A 12,557-nucleotide genomic window follows, 5' to 3' on the forward strand; every position below is an offset into this window, starting at 1 on the left:
AAGGATCCTTTCAGATTTCCTTTTTAATTCTCATACTTGTCTTAGTGGCATAATGATATTATATCAAATTAACGTGCCATAATTTATTTAATCATTCCCCCATTGTCGTCCATTTATGTTACTTCCTTTTTTTGTAATTAGAACAGATAGCTTTTTTTTTTTTTTTTGGAGCAGTGTGACTCGAAGCATTTTTGGGGCATATTCCTGATAATAGAATTATTGGTTCAAAGGATGTTATTTTTATTAGTTTTACAGTGTGTAGCCAGATCATTCTTCAAAAAGGTTCTACAAGTTTGAAATTCCACCCCTAATACCTGTGTATGCTTGTGTCTCCACATCCCTGCTAGCATTGAGTTTCATTGCTCTTCATTATTTTGACCAATTTGATAGGTTGAGTTGAAATTGTTTTAATCTAAAACTCTGATTATTAGTGAGATCTCAACCTTTTTATTTTAAAATGCTTTTCTTTGGGGAAATTGTATTTACTAATGTGGTTTTTTTTCTCCATAAAAAATAAAAGCCTAAAAAAAAAACTCAAAACAATCCCTTTAAAGTAGTAATCAAGAGTGACAAACAGGAAAATTTATTAGAATTTCTTTTGAAACTCTGTAGTTTCATATCTCTCGTTAAAGAAAAGAAATTAGAGACAATGGTAATACATTATTTACTTGAAAGATGGAAAATTATCATTCTTTAAACATTTTCTTCTCATTGTCCTTATCAACGCATATGGTTATTTAGACCATTCCTATTTAAACTGGATGTGGCAGTTCAGCTTTTTTTTTTCTTTACTAGGAGGCATTCTTGAGTCCAAGTCTGGCCACTTGGCTTCTGCCATCCGTGGAAATTCGCTTCCATTTACCAGTCAGCACTTTCCATGCCATATTGGTTCTACCTAACTTCTGGCTTGGATTCAGCCTATAGGGCCACTTAAAAATCTTTAGGCCAATGAATAATGGTCACCACAATCTTCCTGAGTGTGGCACTACCAATACATTTTCAACTGATCAATGGCAACCTTGCTTATGTCACTCTTAACTGCCCCCAAGAGATTACTAGAGATAAATTACCATTTATAATAGAATATAATAGAATGTTGTGCCTGGAGTCAGGAAGACTCATCTTCCTGAGTTCAAATCTGACCTCAGACATTTACTAGCTGTGTGATCCTGGGCAAGTCACTTAACCCTGTTTGCCTCAGTTTCTTCATTTGTCAAATGAGCTGGAGAAGAAAATGGTCACTCTAGTATTGCTGCTAAGAAAATCCCAAATGGGGTCACGAAGAGTTGAACAGAGCTGAAAACAACTGAACAACAACAATGGACCCAAAAAGCCACAGACACCCTATTCCTTTATACCTTTCAGTTGTATAGCACTTTTATTCCTTTTAAAATGTTTCCCGTCTACTCATTTTTATCCTAAGAATGCAATTTAGTGAAGTTGGTTAGTGCATGTAGAGTGATACCCCAATTTTACTTTCATTCTCTATAGTGCTTAGTGGATTTTTTTTTTATAAATGCTAAGTAACTCTGGGAGCAACCAGTGTTTGACTCTAATTTAAGTTGTGTGGCATTGACATTCTTAGCAAACCTGTTAAGTTAGTTTAGCAAGTTTGCACATTTATTGGCTATATTACCTTCTCAGTATTGATTGAGACTAGCAAACTCCACACCCTTATTTCATGCTGTTACTTGAATTGCACTGAATGACTGGGGAAGTAAAATTCACTTTTCTAATTAGCTAATAAAATTTATTTTCTTTTGGCTTAAGAAAATGTTTGAACTTTTAAGCTTTTATTTAGTGTTTTATTTTTCCCCAGTTATGTGTAAAAACAATTTTTAACATTCGTTTTTAAAACTTTGAATTCCAAGTTCTCTCTCTCCCTCTTTTCCCACTCCTCCCCGCATTGAGAAGGCAAACAATTCGATATAGGTTATACATGTATAGTCATGCAAAACATATCCATAATAGTCATGTTGTATAAGAAAATATAGAAAAGGGGAAAAATAAAGTAAAAATAAAGAATACTTCAATCTGTATTCAGAGACCATCAGTTCTTTCTCTGGGGATGGATAGCATTTTTCATCATAAGTTCTTCAGAGTTGTCTTGGAACGTTGTATTACTGAGAATAGCTAAGTTATTCATGGCTGATCATCTTACGATATTGCTGTTATTTGGTACACAGTACATTTCACTTTGCATCAGCCCATGCAAATCTTTCCAGGTTTTTCTGAGAATATCCTGCTTAGTATTTCTTATTCTACAATAGTATTCCATCATAATCACATACCACAACTTGTTTAGCCATTCTCCATTTGATGGGCATCCCCTCAACTTCTAATTCTTTACGCCCAGAAAAGAGCTACTATAAATACTTTTGTACATATAGCTCCTTTTCCTTGTTTTAAAATCTCTTTTGGGATACAGACCTAGTAGGGGTATTGCTTGGTCAAAGGGTATACATGGTTTTATAGCCCTTTGGGCATAGTTCCAAATCACTCTACAGAATGGTTTAATCAGTTCACAACTCCACCAACAATGCATTAAAGTCTCATTTTTCCCCATGTTCCCTCCAACATTTGTCATTTGCCTTTTCTGTCCTATTAACCAATCTAACAGGTATGAGGTAGTACCTCAGTATTATTTTAATTTGCATTTTTCCAATCAATAGTGAGTTAGAGTATTTTTTCATATGGCTATAGATAGCTTTGATTACTTCATCTGAAAACTGATCATATCTTTTGATCATTTATCAATTGGGGAATGGCTCTTATTTTTATAAATTTGACTCAGTTCTTTGTATGTTTGAGAAATGAGGCCTTTATCAGAGAAACTTGCTTTAAAACTTTTTTTCACAGTTATTACTGCTAATTGTATTTCCCTCCATCCTGTTCCCCACCCCTGTTTATTCTATTCTCTCTCTCCTTTGACCCTGTCCCTCCTTAAAAGTGTTTTGCTTATGACTGCCTCCTTCTCCAATCTGCCCTCCCTTCTATCACCCTCCCCCTTCTCTTATTACCTTCCTGTAGGCTAAGTAGGATAGATTTCTGTACCCAATTGAGCGTGGATGTTCTTCCCTCTTTGAGACAATTCTGATGAGAGTAAGGTTCCCTCACTCCTCCTCACCTCCCCCGCTTTCCCTCCACTATAAAAGCTCTCTTTTTTTGCCTCTTTTATGTGAGATAATTTACCCCATTCTACTTCTCCCTTTTTCTTTCTCCAAGTACATTCCTCTCTCACCCCTTAATTTTGTATTTTAGATATCATCTTTTCATATTCAACTCAAATTTGTTTCACTCTGTCTTTTTGTGGGTTCTGCTGCTCTAGAATTGGTTTAGAGTCATTTTTAAAAGGTATTTGGAGGAGTTTGGGGGGAAGCTCAGGAAAGTCTCTGCCATCCACCGTCTTGGCTCCACCCCGTTGAATTTTATTTTAAACTAACAAAACCTAAGATTTTGTAGAGAGCATTTTGAACAAAAATTACAGTTTATATTAGCCGTATTACCACAGGCAAACATTTTAAAGTAAGACATTTTATTATTATTTAAGACATTTATACCACAACATTTTCCTTAGCACCAAATGTTTTTAGAATGTAACTAGTTCTTATAGTAGTGATTTCAACAAACATTTAAAAATTTTGTTCTGCTAGAGTAGCCTAGTGAGCTTAAATGATAATACTTTAAAAAAAAACATTGGTAGTTATTCTCACAAGAATGGTTTGCCACAGAGGAAATACATGAAAACATTGGCTATTTAAAATCGGGCCACAGCTTTTTGAAAGGTTTCTTTTTATATATATTTTAAAATTTTTCCCTCCCAAGTCTAAGGCATCCATGTTTTCTTAAATAGTAGGCAAAAGATTTGATAATGGCATGGATGTTAGCTCCAAGTAATAGATTTGTTATTTCTTTGAGCAGACGTACCATTCCTAAAGACGTACTCTGATGCCTTATCACTCTGTTCTACTTTAGCTATATACAGAGATGGTCTTGCCCTTTAGTCTGCCATCAACCACAGGTTTTCACTTTTATGTTCATGAACTCTGAAATTCCTTCATCTAAACATAATCTTTTATCATCTGTATTTCCTTCTGCCTTTTCACTGCTAACCCTGTTCTTCATCTTCACTGTGACTTCTAATCCCTCTATCCCTCTACTCTTTCCCATAGCACCATCCCTGTGCTGGCTATACCTTTTCCCCTTCCTTATCTTGACCTTTTAGTGAGCCAGTTCAACTCTTCTTTATCTTCTACATTTAAGACCTTTGCCCCCTTATTCTATTGTCAATCCTGTCTTGATAAACTTCAACATTGAATTACTCCCACCATGCGTCTGCTGCCTTCACTCCTACTCACATACTGCTGGACAAGGTTAGAAAATGTGATAAAGGCATTCTTCCTAAATTTACTCCAAGTTTAAATTACGTAATCTCAACTGGGCCTCACTATGGCAAGGCAATCCTTTTACATATCCCTAATCAATCCATTAACCTCACTCACCAAAGCAGTTATTTCATACTTTTTCATCCACCTCTCCCCACACTCTCTCAACTGAGAACTTTGCCTCATAATTCACTGAAAAAATTGAGGTCATTTACCAAGAAGGAAGAATACACACATAGAGTTAGTTGGGTACAGAAATTCATTTCATTCAACAGGGAAATAGGAGGGAAAAGGGAGAATGAATGCAGGGGAGGAGTGATGAGAGGGAGGATAGGTTAAGGAATTAGTCCTAAGCAAAACAAACCCTAATTAAGGTTGTACAAAAATATTTATAGCTCTTTTTGAGGTGTCAAAGAATGGGAATCTGAGAGGCACGGAGGAAGAAAATTTGGAAGTCAAAATTTTATAAAACATGAATGTTAAAAATTGTCTTTACATGTAATTGAAAAAAAAGTACTATTAAAAACAAAAACAAAAACAAAAGAATCAGAATCTGAGGGAGTGCCTATCAATTAGGAAATGGCTTGAATGAGTTGTGATATCTGGATGTGGTAGAGTGCTGTCTTTGGGGGATTAATGAACAAAACTTATAAAACTAGGAAATGCCCAAGTTGGAAGCAGAAAAGAGAAGACTAAATACTGTAGAGTGTAGAAAAGAAGATGATGCAGCCAAAATAGAAGAATAAACTTAGGCAATAATTGAACTGACAAAATCACAGATAAAAATTTTGGGGAAGTCTTTATTTAAAATTTTTTTTTTAGTTCCAAATTCTCTCTTTTCCTTTACCTGTTTGAGAAGGTAGAAAACACAGTATCCATTATACACATGAAATTATGCAAAACATATTGTCACAATAGCCATGTTAAAAAAAAAGACAAAGAGAAAAGAATATGCTTCAATCTGCACTTAAAATCCGCCAGTTCTCTATCTGGAAGTGGATAGCATCTTTTATTATAAGTCCCTTGGAATTATTGCGGATCATTGCATTGATCAGAGTTACTAAGTCTTTCACAGTTGATTGTGTCCAAATATTGCTGTTACTATGTACATTGTTCTCTTAGTTCTGCTCACTTTGTATTAGTTCATAGAAATCTTCCTAGGTTTTTCTGAAACCATCCCCTTCATCATTTCTTATAACACAATAGCATTCCATCACATTAATATACCATAACTTGTTCAGCCATTCCCCAATTGATAGGCATTCCCTCAGCTTCCAGTTCTTTGCCACCACAAAAAGAACTGCTATAAATATTTTTGTACATTTGAATCCTTCTCCTTTTGAGGAATAGACCTAGTAACAATATTTCTGGGTCAAAGGGGCATGCGCAGTTTTATAGTCATTTAAGTATAATTCCAAATTGTTCTCCAGAATGATTAGACTAGTTCACAGCTCCATCAATAGTGCATTAGTGTACACATTTACTCATGGCCCCTCCAGCATTTGCCATTCTCCTTTTCTGCCATCTTAGCCAATCTGTTGGGTATGAAGTGGTGTCTCAGAGTTGTTTTACTTTGCATTTCTCTAATTTTGAGTGATTTAGAGAATTTTTACATATGGCTATTGATAGTTTTGATTTCTTCTTCTGAAAACTGCTTGTTCATATCCTTTGACCATTTATCAATTGAGGAATGGCTCTTATTTTTATAAATTTGACTCAGTTCCCTATGTATTTGAGAAAAGAGACCTTTATTAGAGAAATTTGCTATAAATTTGTTTCCCAAATTTCCTGCTTTTCTTCTAATTGTTGACTGCATTAGTTTTGTTTGTGCAAAAAAAAGTTTGGAGAAATTTTAAAGGTCATCTAGTCGATCCTCATTTCATAGCTGAATAAACTGAAGGCTACAGAGTTTAAGTAACTTGCCTAAGGTGGTATTAGCAGTAAGTGGTAAAGCTAGGACTCAAATCCTGTAACTCCAAGTTCAATGCCCTTTCCACTGCACTGCCATGCTTCTTATCAATAAAATAAGCATTTAGAGAGAAAGAACTAAGGGACAGATGTAAATGATTGAAACTAAGGGTCATCAGCAACTCTGAAAACAGTGAACAAGAAAATGTCCTGCCATCTCATTTAAAAAATCATTCCAAAAAACTTTCTAGAACCACAAGAACAAGTGACACTCTAAGAATAGAAACAAATAGGAAAAAAAATTCAGAAAACTCTCAGACAAGGAGAAATTTAAAATTCAGTCAAATGTCATCAAAGTTTAAAACTGTAGCAACAAAGAAAAAAAATCCTTCAAATTTCCAGAAAGAAAAAAGAAATAAAATATCAAAAAGCACTAATCTGGATCTTCCCACATTTTTCCTACAAAAAAGGCTAAAGAATTTGCAATAGAGCATATTTAAGGGTGGGGGGAAATCTGTGCTTTATTTCCTGAATCAATTTTTTTTTGCAAGGCAATAGGAGTTAAGTGACTTGTCCAGAGCCACATAGTTAGTATGTGTTAAGTGTCTGAAGTCAGATTTTAAATCAGATCCTCCTGACCCCAGGGATGGTGCCCTATCCACTGAGCTACCTAGCTGCCCCCTGAATCAATTGCTAGTAAGCCTGAGCATTTTATTTGAAGGTAAAAAACCAAACATTCGAAAACCAAAAGAACTTAAAAAAACTCATGGAAAAAAAACTTATACATCAAAAGATCCTGGCAATGTGAGCAGCAATGACATCCTGGAGAAATAAGCAACAATATTCATCTGTTCTCCCCTTTAAAAATGGATACTTAAAATCAGTTCACAGTGACTAGTGAAGTCTCAATTAAGAGAGATGCTTCCAAAGGGAGAAAAGAAAAAAATAAGCATTTATTAAGTGATTACCACCTTTTATAAATATTATCTCATCTTATCCTCACAACAATCCTGAGAGGTAGGTGCTGTTATGATCAGGTTTTTAAGTTAAGGAAACGTAAAAAAGGGCTAAGTGACTTAATCAGGGTTACAGAGCTTGTGTCTAGGAAGTAAAAACAAATGTCAAAGGGAAGCTTAGCAGTTTTCCTAGAAAAAAACAACAACAACAATGGAATATCAAGGAGCTAGCAAAGCAAAGTGTGAGGAGGTTCCTTGATCACTCTGATGGAATTATAGCGACTGGCTACTGGCACCAGATGGAATGCAGGGAACTTCTTGGGACTAAGGGGCTGAAGAACAGCCACATCCCGAGTGACCTTTAAAAAGTTAACGCTGTATACGGTAACAGCAATTTTGTGCAATGAAGAACAGTGAGTGATTTAGTTATTCTCGGCAATATAATCATCCAAGACAATCCCAAAGCACACATACTATCCGCCTGCAGAGAAAGAACGGATCTTGTTTGGATGCAGACTGAAACATACTTTCTTTCTTTCTTTCTTTCTTTCTTTCTTTCTTTCTTTCTTTCTTTCTTTCTTTCTTTCTTTCTTTCTTTCTTTCTTTCTTTCTTTCTTTCTTTCTTTCTTTCTTTCCTCTTTCTTTTTCTCTTTTCTTTTTCTTTCCTTCTTTCTTTCTTCTTCCTTCCTTTCTTTTCCTTCCATCCTTCCTTCCTTCCTTTCTTTTTCTTTTATTTGCGTCTTCTTGTACAAAATGGCTAACATGGAAATGTTTTACATGATTGCACGTGTATAACCTGTATCTGATTGCTTACTGTCTCAGGGAGGAGGGAGGGAGAGGAGGGAGGAAGGGAAGATGGAATTTGGAACTCAAAACTTAAAAAAAATTTTCTTGTGTCTTAACATGTAATTGGGGAAATACATATACACATACATACATATATATGTACACACACATGTTACAGTCAGATCTTCCAAAAACTGAAACTCATTCAAGTGTGATATTATCAAAGTTCTAAACTGTAACAACAAAGAAAAAACATCTGTCCTCTCAGAACTGGTCTGTGAAGTTCGTTCTTCACTCTTTCCCAGTGAGAGGGAGGACACTAGTGATTAAGAAGGATCTGGAAAGATTTCGTTTATAACATGGTGCTTGAGTGACATTTTGAATAAAAAGAGTAATTTTATGAAGCAGAGGTGAGGAGAGTTCATTCTAGGCATAGAGTCACTAAGATGGAAAATGGAGGGGTGTGTGTGTGTGTGTGTGTGTGTGTGTGTGTGTGTGTTGTATGTGTGTAACATGGAGAAAGCCATTTTGGCTGGCTCTCATGTTCAATGAGATTGAAAAGACAGGTTTGAGCCAGGCTGTGAAGGACTTTGAAAGCTTAACAGAGGAGTTATATTTAATCCTAGAGGCAACAGTACGGAACTCTTGTAGTTTACTGAGTAGGGAAATATAATGGTCAGATCTGTAGTTACAGAAAATAATTTCTGCAACAGTGTGAAGGATGGATACAGAGCAAAAAGAAACTTGAGGCGAGAAAACTATTGCAATAATATAGAGGAGAGGTGATGAGGGCTTGAGCTAAGATGGTAGTAATGTGATTATAGAGATGCAATCAAATGCAAAAGATATCGTGGAGGCAGAAATAGCAAGACTTGTCCTCAGGACCTTTGCCATGAGTTCTCTATTCTCCTCTCCTCAACTCCTATCATTCAACTTCCTTCCCACACTATCTCTTCCTTCACCTTTGACTCACACAGGAAGAGTGATCCTTTCTCTTTCACAAGGCAAATCCCTCCACATGTACCCTTGATCCCACTTGCTCCTGTCCTCTGCAGCAGATTGTGCTCTCTATCATCCACACTTCTCTCCCCTATCTATTAATTCCTTCTCTGCTGCCTTCAAGCATACTTATGGCTCTCCCATCTTAAAAAACAAAAACAAAATAAAAAACTCACTCCATCTAACCATTCCCTGTAACTGTGATCCTATAACTTTCCTCCCCTTTTTGGCTAAACTCTTTGAGAAAGCCATGTACACTATATACCTTTACTTCCTCTCCTTTCACTCATTTCTAAATTCTTAGCAATCTGAGTTCCAACTTTTCAACATTCAATCGAAATTGCCCCATCTAAAGTTCCAAATGATCTTTTAGTTGTTAATTTCACAACCTGGCTCAAACCTGTCTTTCTAACCTCATTGAATGTGAGAGCCAACCAAAATGGCTTTCTCTGTGTACACACACACACACACTTGAAAAGGAAACTTTTCTGTCATATTAGCCAATCTGATAGGTGTGAGGTGGTACCTGAAAGTTGCTTTAATTTACATTTCTTTAATCCATAGTGCTGTAAAGCATTTTTTTATATGACCATAGATAACTTTGATTTCTTTGGCTCAAAGCTGCCTGTTCATATCATTTGACCATTTATCAACTGGAGAATGGCTTATAATTATTATAAATTTGACTCAGTTCTCTATATTTGAAAAATGAGACCTTTATCAGAGATACTTGTAAAAATTGCTTCCTTACCTTCTGCTTTCTTTCTAATCTTGGTCAAATTGGTTTTGTTTGAGTAGTGCTATGATTAACTTTTTCTTCTTAAGTTTTTTTTCCTCCTCAATCTGTTTTCCAGGTCAATTATTTTTTATATGAGATAACTTACATTGTATTTTATTTTTTTCAGTCTTTTGATTTTTGTTTTAATATTTCTTGTTGCTTCATGAAATCATTGGTTTCTAGTTGGTCCATTCTAATTTTCAGGGAGTTTGTTGCTTGGGCAAGGTTTTGTGTCTTTTGTGCTAAGCTGTTAATTCCCTTTCTGATTCTTTCTTCCATAACTCTCATTTCTCTTCCAATATTTTTCTCTAGTGCTTTCATTTCATTGATTAATTTTTTAAAAAAATTCTTGCTTCATCTCTTCAGGAATTCTAGTTGAGTTTATGCCCAAGCTGTGTTTTCCTCTGAGTCATTGCTTATAGTTGTTTTGGAGTCACTCTCCTCTTCTTGATTTGTGTCTTGAGAATTCCTGCTATCTTAATAGTTCTTTACAATGTTTTGTTTTGTTTTTTTGACCATTCTTACAGCCTACATACTGACTATAGACTTGATAAGGCTGTTCTCTGACACACTTCCGGAAGGAAGGTCTGGGCTGGTCCTGTTGCTACTTTCTTGGGATATTGAGAGATCCAGGATTTCAGCAACAGGTTGGGAACCTGAAAGTTTTCAGTGCTTCCAAAATGATCTGATCCAATGCAACATCTGATAGCTGTTCTCCTGCAAGTTTCTGAACTGGGTTTGGGTCTGTGTAAGAGTAGACTGCTGTTAGACTCTACCCCTATAAACCATCTGGAAAGCTCTGTTGGTTCAAAGTAGAATTGTAGATTCCCCTTTGGTCTGATGCTCCTGTCTTGGTTATTCCTTTGCAGGCTCTAAGTCTGGGGCCTGAGCCATACTGTTACTGCTGCTTCTATTGCTGTTGGCTATTGAACTTCCAGTTTTCTCAGTACGCCCTCGAGGGTCTCTCCACCTGTGGACATACCTCCATGCACAGGTCTTCTTCTCACTCTACCCTGGATCTGTGACTGGGAGCCTGATAGTGGGTGACAAAGCTGTCAGTTCACACTTGCCCTCATCATAATGATCCATTATGGGTCTGGTAGTGCCTTGTTATAGATCCAGGACCTCCTCTTGCTCAGCCTTTCCCTGGACATTGGAGTGCTCCCTATGTGGTATGTTCCTGGCCTGACCCCAACCCCAGTGTCTGAAAATCTCTGTCTGAACTGGAAAAATGACACACTGTGACTTTTTCTGTATTTCCTCATCAGGATTCTGTCTAGTGCATTTTTAGATCTGTTTGGAGGAATTTATGGAGGGTAGCTCACCACACTGCTTCCTACTGCTCCTCTACCTGGCTCTATCCCACCAATTACCTTTTGAACATCTCAGTCTGGTTGGCTTGTAGGCATCTTAAATCCAACACATTCAAAACAGAACACCTTATCTTTTTATTCCTTCTTTTCAATCTTCTTATTACTGTTGAGAGCATCACCCAGGCTTGAAAGCTTGGAATCCTTCATATGCACCTCATCCAATATGTTGACATGTTTTGTCGTTTCCATCCTAACAACATTTCCTGTATATGCCCTTTTTCACCACTGCCACCCTCATGTGTTTTCTTGCCACCTTATGCCCAAACTATTGCTATTGCCTTCTGATTGGTCACTTTGCCTCAGAGCTTTCCCCACTCTATTCCATTCTCCATTCTCTGCCAAAGTAAGTGATTTTGACCATGACCTGACCATGTTACTAGATGAATAAATGCCAGTAGCTCCCTAATATTTCTAGAATAAATATAAGACTCTTTGGTTGACACTTAAAGCCCTTTATAACTTGACCCTTTTCTACCTTTCCAGTCCTGTTACCTTTTATTCCCTTCCCTGAACTCTTTGATCCGGGTTCACTGGTCCACTTGCTGTACTTCTCACATGACACACCATCTCCCAACTCTTTCTGCCTCTTCACTGGCTATTGCTCATATCTTCCCTCTCACCTCGCATTCTGAATTCAATACTCAGCTCAGAACCCAACTTCTGCAGGTGGTCTTATCTGTAGGACCCCTCCACCCTGCCCAGTGTCTTCCTTCTGATATTATGTTTCATTTACTCTAATTCTTGTGTGTACAGTTATTTGCATGTTACCTCCCCGATTAGAAGGTGAGCTCTTGAAGACAGGCACCATGTTTTTACCTATCTTTGTATCCTCAGAATTTATCATAGAGCATGGCACATAGTAAATACTTAATAAATGTTTATTGACTGACTGATATATAGGATAATGGAAAGTAAGAAGTTGAGGACAACACCAAAGTGATGAACCTGGAAGATTGGAAGAATGGTGGTACTTTTGACAGAAGCAGGAAATTTTTGAAGAGGGGTGATTTGGGGGAGAAAGATAATGAATTCTACTTTGGACATATTGAGTTTGAGATGTCATCAAGACATCCAACTTGAAATATTCAATAGGCAACTGGTGCTTTGGGACAATACATTTGAATTGAATTGAGTTCTTTGAGGGCCAGCAAATGCTCTTTTAATATCTCCTGTTAACCATTTTCCTGGATGGTCATTGCCTTCAGGTGAGAATGTGTACTTTGTTTCCTTTAGCATATAACATAGTATCTTCAACATGATAGATGATCAATATATATATATATACATACATACAATAAACACTTTAAATGTGCCTTTGTGGTGTTGATTTATTTGATTGAGTGATTTATTATTCTCATCACAGAGACAGAAG

Source organism: Vombatus ursinus, unplaced genomic scaffold, assembly GCF_900497805.2.
Source record: "Vombatus ursinus unplaced genomic scaffold, bare-nosed wombat genome assembly UNPS02014959.1, whole genome shotgun sequence".
Taxonomy (NCBI): domain Eukaryota; kingdom Metazoa; phylum Chordata; class Mammalia; order Diprotodontia; family Vombatidae; genus Vombatus; species Vombatus ursinus.